We start from the raw sequence: 13726 nt of genomic DNA on the forward strand, positions 1-13726 counted from the left end.
AACACAAGTTCAACATGTGAGAAATGAGAAATATGTCAGGAACCGGTCCCACGAGAAGACGAGTGAATGACACGATAATGCACAAAACACAAGCGTGCAACAGTCAATCGTAGAACAAAAAGAGAGAGACAGTTGATGAGGTGGACGGGTCCAACAAACTTTAACCAGGAGACCGCTGGTTGGTTTTAGAAGTTTGTGATGTTTGTGACGTGTTTCCCGTACGGATGTTAAATTGTTTCCAAGTATTTTACTTAGCTTATGTACAGCCAACCACAACATTTTCCCTTAACCTAACTAAGTGGTTTTGTTGCTTCCTGCTGGTATTGCACCTTCATGCATGCATGTAATATTCACGCCTCTGCGAAGCAAAACAAGACACCTCTCTCGTCTATTACATACTTAGGGGTGATAGCGGGTTGACTGATGATGTCAGAGACTAAATACTGATTACTCAGAATCTGTGACACAGTTAATACAATATAGAAAATATTTCTGATGAAATCTTTCCAAATGAACTGACTCCTCATGCTCCTGAAGATTCCACTGTTTCTAATGTTTCTACTATCTGCAATCTTAAAATCAAATTCAGGGTTTTGTATTAATTTTCTGTGCATAAAAATGAAAACTGATGCCTCCAAATAGGCCACCAGTCAATTTAATCCCCATTAAACCTGACCCTGAAACACACAGTAACACACAGTAACACACACACACACACACACACACACATAGTAACACACAGAGTAACACACATAGTAACACACAGTCAGTAGATTAGGCTGCCTGCCTTCATTCACTAATCTGTGGAGTTAATCTGATGGTTGTAACTCTGCAATCTGAGACATTATAGAGCTGTAATCCGCATATATGGAACACACACACACTCAGCCATATGTGAAGCAGGCTCAGAGTCACTGAGTCTCTAAGGTTCTCACATCACTTCCTCCTCCAACCATACTTGCCAGCATTGAGACCTCAAAAATAGGGAGGATTTCAAAATCAAAGCAGGGTTTTAGAAAGACAGAAAAATGTGAGTTTCAGAGATTTTGTTTCCTGCATTCTGATTTAAAAATCCAGTTTTTCCTCCCCTCGTAATCATAAGTGGCATATAGCCTGATCTGGCATGCAGCCTGCCTGGACTTGAGCGGAAACTGAAACTTAACTACGGCCTTGAGAGCACTTTGTTTACACTCGCCCATCGTGTGAATGATGTCAACTGCCAGCTACAACCACTGATTCACCAAACCTGCTTGATTGCAATAGAAACCAGTAACGACGATGCTGAAGGGAAATGTACTGTACTATGTAATTAAGTACTTTACTTAAGTACTGTAAGGCAGTATTATTACTTAGCTACATTACACCAGTGCCTGTAACATGACTTTATTCAGGCGTTTGCCCTCTTTGTGTGAGTTGACTGATAACGAGTTCATCACTAACATTCCTTCTCTACTACGTCTGTCGAGCTGAGCTGATGAAACTCAGTAACAATAAACACATCTAAACAGATTAAAATCACAGATCCGTGCAGGTAATAACTGCACCTCTCCAAGAGAAATACACCCTGTCTGAATGGACTCAAGTCTGAATACAATTGTCCAGACTTCCACACAAATTCAGTCTCTTTACTACTTTCTACTGCATGTTTTCTGACCCTTAAATCAAGTTTAGGACCATTCTGACACACACAAAACACACAAAACAAAACAGATGTATTGAATGAACAAACAAAGAGACAGCAGTCTGGTTACTGGATGTCTCAGAGCTGCAGAAAATGAACTGTGTTGAGCTGAAACAACACATGTTCACGTTTTCATTTGTTACGTGTTTGTTACGTTGAGCTGAAATGAGAGTTCAGATTTTGCAGTGTGTTTGTGTGTGTGTGTGTGTGTGTGTGTGTGTGTGTGTGTGTGTGTGTTTCTAAGTTGGGGGTGTAACTGATGCCAGTGACTGAAGACAGCTGCACTCCAAGATACCAATTATACACTCACTCTGTCAGTCAGACGGTATAATCTGCACTGTGATGCGGTAACATTATTCCTGTCTGTAATCTGAACATTCACACTGAGACTGGAAGCAGAACGAAACTGCTAGCGTAGCTTAGCACAAAGACTACAAGCAGGGGGAAACTGTTACCCTGGCTTAGCATAAAGACTGGAAGCAGGGGTACGGTGACCAGACGTTCCAGTTTCAAGCTGACGTGTCCCGAGTCCCGACACATATCTGTAAAACACTCAAATGTCCCGGTTTACAACAGTCACTGACAAATTGTTCCGGTTTTCACTACAATTAAAATAATAATATTATACTTTCGTCTACTACTACTTACGTCATTAATTAATTTGGACGTATGGGATAAGTATGCAAAAAGCCAGCACAGCGCACCGCTGCAGTCTCTATAGCAAGTGATGTTGCGCGCGGTCAAGCCAACATTACGCACGGACGCCACAGATATCCGCTGCTTACATTAAGTGTAGTTTTGATCCACAGAACCCTCCGTGCTTATGTGCACATCAAACGTGTCGTTTTGATTAATTATTCTACACAGTTCCTTCTGCGCATCAACAGGCAACTCCCTCAGGAATGGCCGTTCCGTCTTTCACCCGGACGTTGTCTCCATCCTGGCTAAAATGTCGTCTTAGCTCCACAATTTTAATTATAATAGCCTGAGACGAGACGAAACAGGTTGAAAAATAATGTACGTAGGCCCAGACAACAATACGTTTCCTCTTAGGAAAACTCTCTACAGGACTCCCAAACTGTCAGTGCGTCATGACGGGGGACAGTCCTGTGATTAAAGGGGGTGAAAGTGAATGCGATAAGTCATGATCCACGTATAATAATACCTTCTTTCTGATCGCACTCCGTGCTCAAATGCGCTTGACTACAAGCAGGGGGATACTGTTAGCCTAGCTTCATGGAAAGAGACTCCAAGTGTCTGATTCACATGTTGGCTCTGAAACAATCTCCTCACACACATTTAGCAGATAGACAGGAAGGAGGAAGGAAGAGTCAGTACCAGCAGAGGAAATGGAAACAGAGAGTCAGTAAATGCAGCCCATTCTAGCACCCAGCAGGAACTTCCTCTCTCATTACAAAGACACACATGATTACTGCCATCTTCTCCGTACAATAACAACAGACCCCAGCCGAGTCCAGATACTGACAAACAAATAATCACACAAAGACTGCAGGATTATTATAATTATTAAGTATAATGAAGCTCCTAGTGCCTAACAACGGCCTTAAGTGACTTACTGCTTTTATAAAACAGAAACTACATATAACCGGCAAGGTTTATAAAATAAATACTGCAACAACAAAATCAATAATTTACTGATAACACAGAAAAGAGTTGTCATCGTGTTTCAGAATAACCACATACAGTATGTATCTCACATTCCCTTAGCTGTTGTCACTGGAGCTCTGTGCTGTCAATAAAGCTTTTTGAATCAGTTGAATGAATTTGGTCTTTCTTTAAACTTCCTTCTGTCGTTTTGTTTCTTTGTTCACAGACTGTGTGTTTAAATAAAGCGTCTCTGTTGAAGCCTGACTGTTCATTAACACTGTTCACCCCAAGCCTTTCAAAAAAGTTCATTTAAATTCACTCCTTTTGTTCAGGCAGGCTTTGTTAGAGGAGCTAATTTCAATAAAGACACTGTGTCAAGGCCTGGAGTTTCAATAAAACCGCTTCTGTAAAGATCCGGTCTTCAATAAAGTTCACATCAGTGGTCCTTATTGCTAAATACCCAGCGGGCCTTGAACACATCACATCAGCTGATGTCACTTGGTGGTCTGATGAGAAGAAAACTGTACTGGTTTCCCTGAACAAAGTACGGAACTTTAGTTAGTGTCGACTGAAGGAACGTTTCTAAAAACCCAACAATGCATCCTAACCACCAACCACTAACCTTAACCACCAACAAATAACCTTAACCACCAACAAATAACCTTAACCACCAACAACTAACCATGACCACCAACCACTAACCTTAACCACCAACAAATAACCTTAACCACCAACAAATAACCTTAACCACCAACCACTAACCTTAACCACCAACAAATAACCTTAACCACCAACAAATAACCTTAACCACCGACAAATAACCTTAACCACCAACAAATAACCATGACCACCAACCACTAACCTTAACCACCAACAAATAACCTTAACCACCGACAAATAACCTTAACCACCGACAAATAACCTTAACCACCAACAAATAGCCTTAACCACCAACAACTAACCATGACCACCAACCACTAACCTTAACCACCAACCACTAACCTTAATCCCCAACAACTAACCATGACCACCAACAACTAACCTTAACCACCAACAACTAACTCTGACCACCAGCCACTAACCCTGGTTCTGTAGCAGTTGTTCTGACTGGACTGTTGACTGGTCTGTTAACTGGTTCTGTAGCAGTTGCACTGACTGGACTGTTAACTGGTCTGTTGACTGGTCTGTTGACTGGTTCTGTAGCCGCTCTACTGACTGGACTGTTAACTGGTCTGTTGACTGGTCTGTTGACTGGTTCTGTAGCCGCTCTACTGACTGGACTGTTGACTGGGTCTGTAGCAGCTGTACTGACTGGACTGTTGACTGGTCTGTTGACTGGTCTGTTGACTGGTTCTGTAGCCGCTCTACTGACTGGACTGTTGACTGGGTCTGTAGCAGCTGTACTGACTGGACTGTTGACTGGTCTGTTGACTGGTCTGTTGACTGGTTCTGTAGCAGCTGTACTGACTGGACTGTTGACTGGACTGTTGACTGGTCTGTTGACTGGTCTGTTGACTGGTCTGTTGACTGGTCTGTTGACTGGTTCTGTAGCAGCTGTACTGACTGGACTGTTGACTGGTTCTGTAGCCGCTCTACTGACTGGTTCTGACTGGTTTCTGGTTCTTCAGGCGTTCTGACTTCACTTCAACATCAAAGAGAATATTTCATCTCAGCCAATTATAAACACACACACACATGGGTCGGTATTACTATCATACTGAGGTCCCTCTCTCCTCGCCGTCAGCCATACGCCTCATCACCATGGTTACCTCAACCGTCACCATGGAAACCTCAACCATCAGAGAGACACGCCTGACTTTAACCATGAAGACAGTTTTATTCCTCTTTATCGTCCTGCTGTGTGGACTCACAGGAGCTGATGTTAGTTCACCTGAAAGTAAACCCGGTCCTGAAGCTAAACCCAGTACAGAAAGTAAACCCGGTCCTGAAGCTAAACCCAGTACAGAATGTAAACCCGCTCCAGAAAGTAAACCCGGTCCTGAAGCTAAACCCAGTACAGAAAGTAAACCCTGTACTGAAACTAAACCCAGTCCTGAAAGTAAACCCGGTCCTGAAGCTAAACCCAGTACAGAATGTAAACCCGCTCCAGAAAGTAAACCTGGTCCTAAAGCTAAACCCGGTCCTGAAAGTAAACCCTGTACTGAAACTAAACCCAGTCCTGAAAGTAAACCTGGTCCTGAAAGTAAGACCAGTCCTAGAAGTAAACCTGGTCCTGAAAGTAGGACCAGTCCTAAAAGTAAACCCGGCCCTAAAGCTAAACCCGGCCCTAAAGCTAAACCCGGTCCTGAAACTAAACCCTGTGCTGAAAGTAAACCCTGAAGTAAAAGTAAACCCGGTCCAGAAACTGAACCCGGTCCTGAAAGTAAACCCTGTGCTGAAACTAAACCCGGTCCTGAGACTAAGCCCGGTCCTTACACTAAACCCGGTCCTGAAAGTAAACACAGTCCTGAAAATAAACCCGGTCCTGAAAGTAAACCCTGTCCTAAAAGTAAACCCGGTCCAGAAACTAAACCCAGTCCTGAAACTAAACCTGGTCCTGAAACTAAACCTGGTCTTGAAACTAAACCTGGTCCAGAAAGTAAACCCCGTGCTGAAACTAAACCCGGTCCTGAAAGTAAACCAGAGTCCTACAGAGAGAGTTCAGGCTATCTTCTCGTTATCTGGCTGAACTAACCACAACAACCACGATCCCGCTAAGCGTCATTCTGGCTACGAGCGTGTTCATATAAAAGGGGGCGGGGTTTTGCAGCATCTGACCAATCACAGGCATGAACCAGTCTATTGTCAGCAGAGCGGCACATTTTACAAACTATAATATTAGACAAATACAAAGAAATACAACATATCATCAGACTAAAAGTAAACATAAAAAATTTGTGATTAATTTGCGATTAATTGCGATTAACTAATTTAATCGATTGATTTGGGTAAATACGATCTTTAGATACTTTCCAACGCTGATCCTGTAAAAGTTCCTGAGATGAAAACAGTAAAACTAGAATAACACAGAAAGTGATGAGTCTGTCTGTGCGTGTCTGTGTGCGTGTGTGTGCGCATTTTGTGGCTGTGTGAGTGTGTGTGCGCGCGTGTGTGTGTGTGTGTGTGTGTGTATGTGTGTTGACTCCACAGGGAGCGATCGAGAGAAACCAGCTTCTTTATGGATTATTAATATCACCTCCAGCTACACACACAGTCGGTGTGTGTGTGATCTGACACACACACGGGGGAGGAGGGGTGTGTGTGTGTGTGTGTGAGTGTGTGCGTGTGTGTGTGTGTGTAGGGGTGTGTGGGGGTGTGTGGGGGTGTGTGGGGGTGTGTGGGGGATATGAGGAGGCTCAGCAGTTGGTGTGATCAAGGACGCTTCATTCACACTCCACTAGACAGTGTGTGTGTGTGTGTTAGCATAAACTGTTCGGAGGCCACGCCCTAATCTGGGCTCAACAATAGAACCCCCCCCCACACACACACACACTCGTCTTTGTGAGTTTCTTGTTTGTTTCAACTCGTCCTCTGGTCGCCCCCTCCTCATCCTGTCAGTTCAGGTTCAGGGCGTCACAGTCATATCAACAAACATCAAACACACCGTGAAGACAGGAAGTGTGTGTGTGTGTGTGCGTGTGTGTGTGTGTGTGTTAAAATGCTTCAAAATAAAGTGGACTCTGGTTCCTGAAGTGTTTCCTCTCATTATTGAGGCTCCTGATCACTGAACCATCCCGTAGGTTCATGTTCTCGCCTAAAGTCCAGGTGGTGGTTTGTCCTCCCTGCCTCAGTTTTAGATTAAAATCAGGTCCAGAATATTATCAGGTTTTCTGACGGTGAGTTGAATTGGTAAAGCTGTGTGATTGTAAACAACAGATGGAAACTAATATTTTACTCAAGTATAAGTACTGTTACTTTAAAGTAAATATGTACGTACGTAGGTCAGTTAAAAAGTAATCTGACCAAAATAAAGTGGATCAATATGTCAATGAACACACACCACAACACACCACAGTGTGTGTGTCTAGGCGGCATAACTGATGTACTACAAAACGCCCAATCACAACCGGGGTACCCCACAGACCCAATCATAACCAGGGTACTACAAAAGACCCAATCATAACAGGGCCACTACAAAAGACCCAATCATAACCGGGGTACCCCAAAGATCCAATCATAACCAGGGTACTGCAAAAGACCAATCATAACCAGGGTACTCTAAAGACCCAATCATAACCGGGGTAGCCCAAAGACCTAATCATAAATCATATCTGGAGTACTACAAAGACCTAATCATGACTGGGGTACTCCATTGACCCAGTCATAACCGGAGTACCCCAAAGATCCAATCCTAACCAGGGTACTGCAAAAGACCAATCATAACTGGGGTACTCCAAAGACCCAATCATAACCGGAGTACCCCAAAGACCCAATCATAACCAGGGTACTGCAAAGGACCAATCATAACCAGGGTACTCCAAAGACCCAATCATAACCGGGGTAGCCCAAAGACCCAATCATAAATCATATCTGGAGTACTACAAAGACCTAATCATAACTGGGGTACTCCAATGACCCAGTCATAACCGGAGTACCCCAAACACCCAATCATAAATCATATCTGGAGTACTCCAAAGACCTAATCATAACTGGGGTACTCCAATGACCCAGTCATAACCGGGGTACCCCAAAGACCCAATTATAAATCATATCTGGAGTACTACAAAGACCTAATCATAACCGGGCTACCCCAAAGACCCATTCGTAAATCTTATCCGGAGTACTCCAATGACCCAATCATAACCGGAGTACCCCAAACACCAAATCATAACCACAGTACTCCAATGACCCAATAATAACCAGGTTACCCCAAAGTCCCAATCATAACCGGCATTCTGACTTCCTGTTTTATTTCACAGTAAACGGACACACACTGATACATTCTTTGTTACACACAAACAGCAGAACAGAGTGTAAAGTTGAGTTAAACAGATGGTCGAGCAGATTGTATCAGAAACTGATCACCCACACACACACATGCACAAACACACACACACACACACACTCACACGCACACACAGGGTTAAAGGAAACTTCCACTCAAACAAAGTCTCCATCTGTTCATCCAACAGCAGACAACAAACACTAACAACAAACTGCTCACAGAACAGTTTGATGTTTCTCCGATAGAAACTGATGATCTGTGAGAATCTCTGTATATCAGATAGCCGATTCAGGATCTGTAGTGTGTCGGGTCTGGAGCATTGAACTGCACCCATAGCAGCGGTCCAATATAAAGAAATAACAGACTGTAGAATGCCATGATTGACCATCGATTTTCACATTCTAACATCTAAATAAATTCACAATTTTATAACAAAAGCATCAATGAAGAAAATGAGAGTAAAGATAAACCTGTGATGAAGCTCTAAATATCAGAACCAGGTGTCTTCTGAATGTCTCTGATAGACGCCACACAGTAATTAGCTCCTGTACTAATGTTAGCTCTTTAAACCACAGTGTGAAGACACTAAATACAGTCCCACTGACTGGTGTTACTGGTGTGAGTCCAGTTCATTCAGCTTGAGTGAAGAACCTGCAGATTACAGCACATTAACACTGAGCCTGTGTGTGTTTGTGTGTGTGTGTAGATTAAAGGTGATTAAACCGTAATCTGAACTCAGACTAAATCCTTCAGATTAGTCAAATGGACATTTCAGTTAAATAATCTTCATCACACGGATGATGATGATGATGTCGTCATTGACGCTGCTTTATACAGGTCACATGACCTGCGTGTGTGACACACTGTACTCTTTTCACCAGATCACATTCAGAAGACAACAAATTATCATTTTTATCACAGTGACCCTGAACAGTGCCTCTCAGGCAGAATGTAACACATGAAGAAGAAGAAACGCTCTGAAACATTACAGATTATTATTCATCTCACACCAAACTTCATTCCCTTTTAAGTCCATTTTCAAATAACTTTCCAAAACATTGAGAATAAATAACCACAACAACAACCAATTACATCAGACCAGAACCTGTAACTGGTCAGACTGAAGCTAATCAAACTGATCACAGGCTGATCACACTCAGCAGGACACAACGACTAACTGCTGACTTATTAACAATGTTGGAGAAGCTACTTGAAAGCTACCAACGACGTCACACTGGAAGAAGTTCAACTACACCATAAACCAACTAAACTAACTAAACAAACTACACCCACCAAACTAACTAAACCCACCAAACTAACTAAACCCACCAAACTAACTAAACCAACCAAACAAACTAAACCAACCAAACAAACTACACCCACCAAACTAACTTACCAACCAAACAAACTACACCCACCAAACTAACTAAACAAACTTAAACAACTAAACCAACCAAACCAACTAAAAATACCGAACCAACTAAACTAACTAAACAAACTACACCCACCAAACTAACTAAACCCACCAAACTAACTAAACCAATTATCGAAACAAAACTAACTAAACTAACTAAACCTACCAAACTCACCAAACCCACCGAACTAACTTAACCAACTAAACCAAAAAACAAATAAACCTACCAAACCACCTAAAAACAATTACACCAACTAAACCAATTAAACCTACCAAACCAACTAAACTAACTAAACCAACTAAACCTACTAAACCTGCCAAACCAACTAAACTAACTAAACTACCTAAACCAACCAAACCAACTAAACCTACCAAACCAACTAAACCAACCAAACCAACTAAACCTACCAAACCAACTAAACCAACCAAACCAACTAAACCAACTAAAAATACCAAACCAACTAAACCTACCAAACCAACTAAACCTACCAAACCAACTAAACCAACTAAAAATACCAAACCAACTAAACCTACCAAACCAACTAAACCTACCAAACCTACCAAACCAACTAAACCAACTAAAAATACCAAACCAACTAAACCAACTAAACCTACCAAACCAAATAAACCAACTAAACCTACCAAACCAACTAAACTAACTAAACTAACAGACTTCAACCCTGGGTATGTTGAACTCTCTTTGTAGTACAGACCTCTGTACTTACAGCTGTCCACCTGTGATTGGACTCATATTAATACCAGGTCTGACCTGGGCCTATTTCCTCATGTTTTTGTGTCTAAGTCACTAATGAGGGACATCACTTTTTGAAACTGGTCCAGTATTGAGGGAGAACGCTGCAGCCGCCAGCCGCTTAATGAGCTGTAATGTAATCATTTGGGGCAACCTGGCACCGTTTGTTTACGTCCACTAACAGTGCTTGTTGTTGCCACTGACAGACTCAGATTGTTATTAAGTGTCTGACAACATCATGGAAAAAACCCTACAAAGAAATAAAACCTTTTTTGACCTTTCTGTTTGTTATTTTGTCCATGTCTAAATATCTGTATACTCTAGTCTACGCTAAGATGGATGTATTCCACTAATCCACGGTTGTCTTCAGCAACGCGCCACCTCGCCAGAGACTTCTCCTTCAGCGAGACTTGGACACAATAACAAACAGAAAAAAGGTTTTATTTCTCTGAATGGTTCTTTCCATGATGTTGTCACACACAATCAGAGCCTGTCAGTGGCAAAAACAAGCACTTTTAGTGGACGTGAATGACAATAACAGCTTGCCCCAATAGGATTACATTACAACCTGTTTAGCGGCTGCCATCTATACGGCGTTCTCCATCGATACTGGACCAGTTTAACTGTCAATACTGGACCAGTTCCAGACACTGTTGTCTCTATTAGTCAGTTAGACACAGAAACATGGGCAGACAGGGTCAGGTTGAAAAATACTGAAGTTAACCTTTAAGTCACATCAGCAAAGGTGACTTCTAGATCAACTTCTGCCATAATAAAAACACACTCTAGTGTGTGTGTGTGTGTGTGTGTGTGTGTGTGTGTGTGTGTGTGTGTGTGTGTGTGTTGGAATGTCAGCTATTCATGCAGGCTGAGCCGTTCCGTGCCAGGACAGGCTGGGAACACCCGTCACACACGCAGGCACAGACAGCATTAAAACTGTAATAAAACTGTTTCCATGTTGAACTGAGACACAAAATGAACTAAATTGAAGAACTAATTTAAATCTCCAGACTCTGTTGTTCCATTCGGCTCAGTCACAATCCCCCAACCAGACACCGTTACAGAAATCTTAACTTTTAAACCCGCTGATTTCCAGCCTCAGCCGCTGTGGATTTAACGGGAGTGAGAATTAAAAACCGCAAAACCGACACTGAAAACGGATATTTAATAAAAACAGTTGTAGCCGAATTAAAGAACGTCTCATTTTGTTCATTCAAATACAATCAGTTATTTCTCACAGCTGTAAAGAAAAGAAAGATAAGCGAGAATATTTAAAACGGTGTGATTTCTGAGTGGAGTCTGGCGCGCCGCTGTCAGACACGCCTGACTCACACGCTGCTTCCTTCCTTCCTGCAGCAGCTGCAGCTCGGGACAAGTTGGAGCCGTGGGGGGGAAGGGGGACAGTGTGATCCGGGTCAGACTCACCTGAGCTCGGTGGGCTGCTCTGCGGTCTGCCGGGGGTCCAACCGGCCCGGTGAGACTTCCAGAAAACCCGCAGAGTCCAGCAGAGACACAAACCTGCAACGATCCGCACAGAGAGCCGCACAGAGAGCCACACAACAGGTCCAAAGACCCCGCCCCACTCTGCTCAGCTCCGCGCGGCGCCGGGAGGCTTTTGACGCTCCTCGGCGGGCAGAGCTGCTGCCTGGCTCCTCTGCAGGGCAGAGAACCAACAACCTGCTGTAGTATTGCTGGCTCCTCTGCATGGAAGGGAACCGACAACCTGCTGCAGTGTTGCTGCCTGGCTTCTCTGCATGGAAGGGAACCGACAACCTGCTGCAGTGTTGCTGCCTGGCTTCTCTGCAGGGAAGAGAACCAACAACCTGCTGCGGAGTTGCTGCCTGGCTCCTCTGCAGGGAAGAGAACCCACAACCTGCAGCGGAGTTGCTGCCTGGCTCCTCTGCAGGGAAGAGAACCAACAACCTGCTGCGGAGTTGCTGCCTGGCCCCTCTGCAGGGAAGAGAACCGACAACCTGCTGCAGTGTTGCTGCCTGGCTCAGGCTCAGAGGCTCACTAAACAATATTCATTCATATATTCATATACATACATCAAACAGTTAAAGTGGCACTCTGGTCTAAACTGAATTAATCAATAACTCTAATTATTATTATTATTATCATTATTATTATTGTCATTATTATTATCATTATTATTATTACCATTATTATTATCATTATTTGTGTTATTATTATTACTATTATTATTATCATTATCATTAATATGATAATTATTATCATTACTGTCGTTATTATTATTATCATTATCATTTTTATAAATATTATTATCATTATTATTGTCATTAATATTATCGTAATTATCATTATTGTTATTACTATTATCGTTATTATTATTACTATTATTATTATCATTATTGGTCTTATTATTTTCACTTATATTAGTGTCATTAATATTATCATAATTATTATGACCATTATTATTATCATTATTTCTGTTGTTGTTATTATTGCTATTATTATAATCATTATTATGGTCATTATTATGATCATTATTTTTATTATTATCATTATCATTACTGTCATTATTAATATTATCATAATTATTATTATCATTATTTTTATCATTATTTGTATTATTATTATCATTATTGTTATGTATTTTTATTGTATTATTATTATCATTATTATTATTATTATTATTATCATTATTATTAGTGTCATTATTACTATTATTATTATTATTATTATTATCATTATTATTAGTGTCATTATTACTATTATTATTATTATTATTATCATTATTATTAGTGTCATTATTACTATTATTATTATTATTATTATTATTATCATTATTATTAGTGTCATTATTACTATTATTATTATTATTATTATTATTATCATTATTATTATTACTATTATTATTATTATAACATTGTCATTATTATTATTTATTTTTTCTATATCATTACTATTATTATTTATTAAAAATGTTGTAGGTCATATGTTAACATTTAAAGGTTCTGACCCAAACACCATGTTGAATGAGACGATCAGTTATTGATCTGATTAACTGGATATCATAGGACACACAGGCGATGTTTTCAAAATAAAAGCACTGAGGTTATCACCTGCTCAACACATCAGTAACATCCTTTAAATTTCTACCAAAGACTTGTTTAATGAACTTGAGGTCATTGTTGGGTCTCAGAAACATAGAAACAAGTTTATTCTTCCTGTTTTCAGTCATATTCAGATTACTGACTTCAGTACATTAAAAAAGCACATTATTATCAACAAAAATTTTTATATTATTGGATCATGATTATTGATTAACATCTAAGCTCTCCTTTAATTTTGCAGTTTTATCTT

At 41.1% G+C, this 13726-nt stretch overlaps 1 protein-coding gene across 1 annotated transcript in view; it reads right to left on the reverse strand.

The window, feature by feature from the left end:
* Nucleotides 1-12184, reverse strand: part of plxnb3 (plexin B3) — a 57779-nt gene extending 45595 nt beyond the window's left edge. The window contains exon 1 of the mRNA XM_037772638.1: nt 11825-12184. The gene's annotated coding sequence lies outside the window, so the exon portion shown is untranslated. The remainder of the gene's footprint in view (nt 1-11824) is intronic.
* Nucleotides 12185-13726: the final 1542 nt, after the last annotated feature.

Source organism: Sebastes umbrosus, chromosome 6 (genome assembly GCF_015220745.1).
Source record: "Sebastes umbrosus isolate fSebUmb1 chromosome 6, fSebUmb1.pri, whole genome shotgun sequence".
NCBI classification, from domain to species: domain Eukaryota; kingdom Metazoa; phylum Chordata; class Actinopteri; order Perciformes; family Sebastidae; genus Sebastes; species Sebastes umbrosus.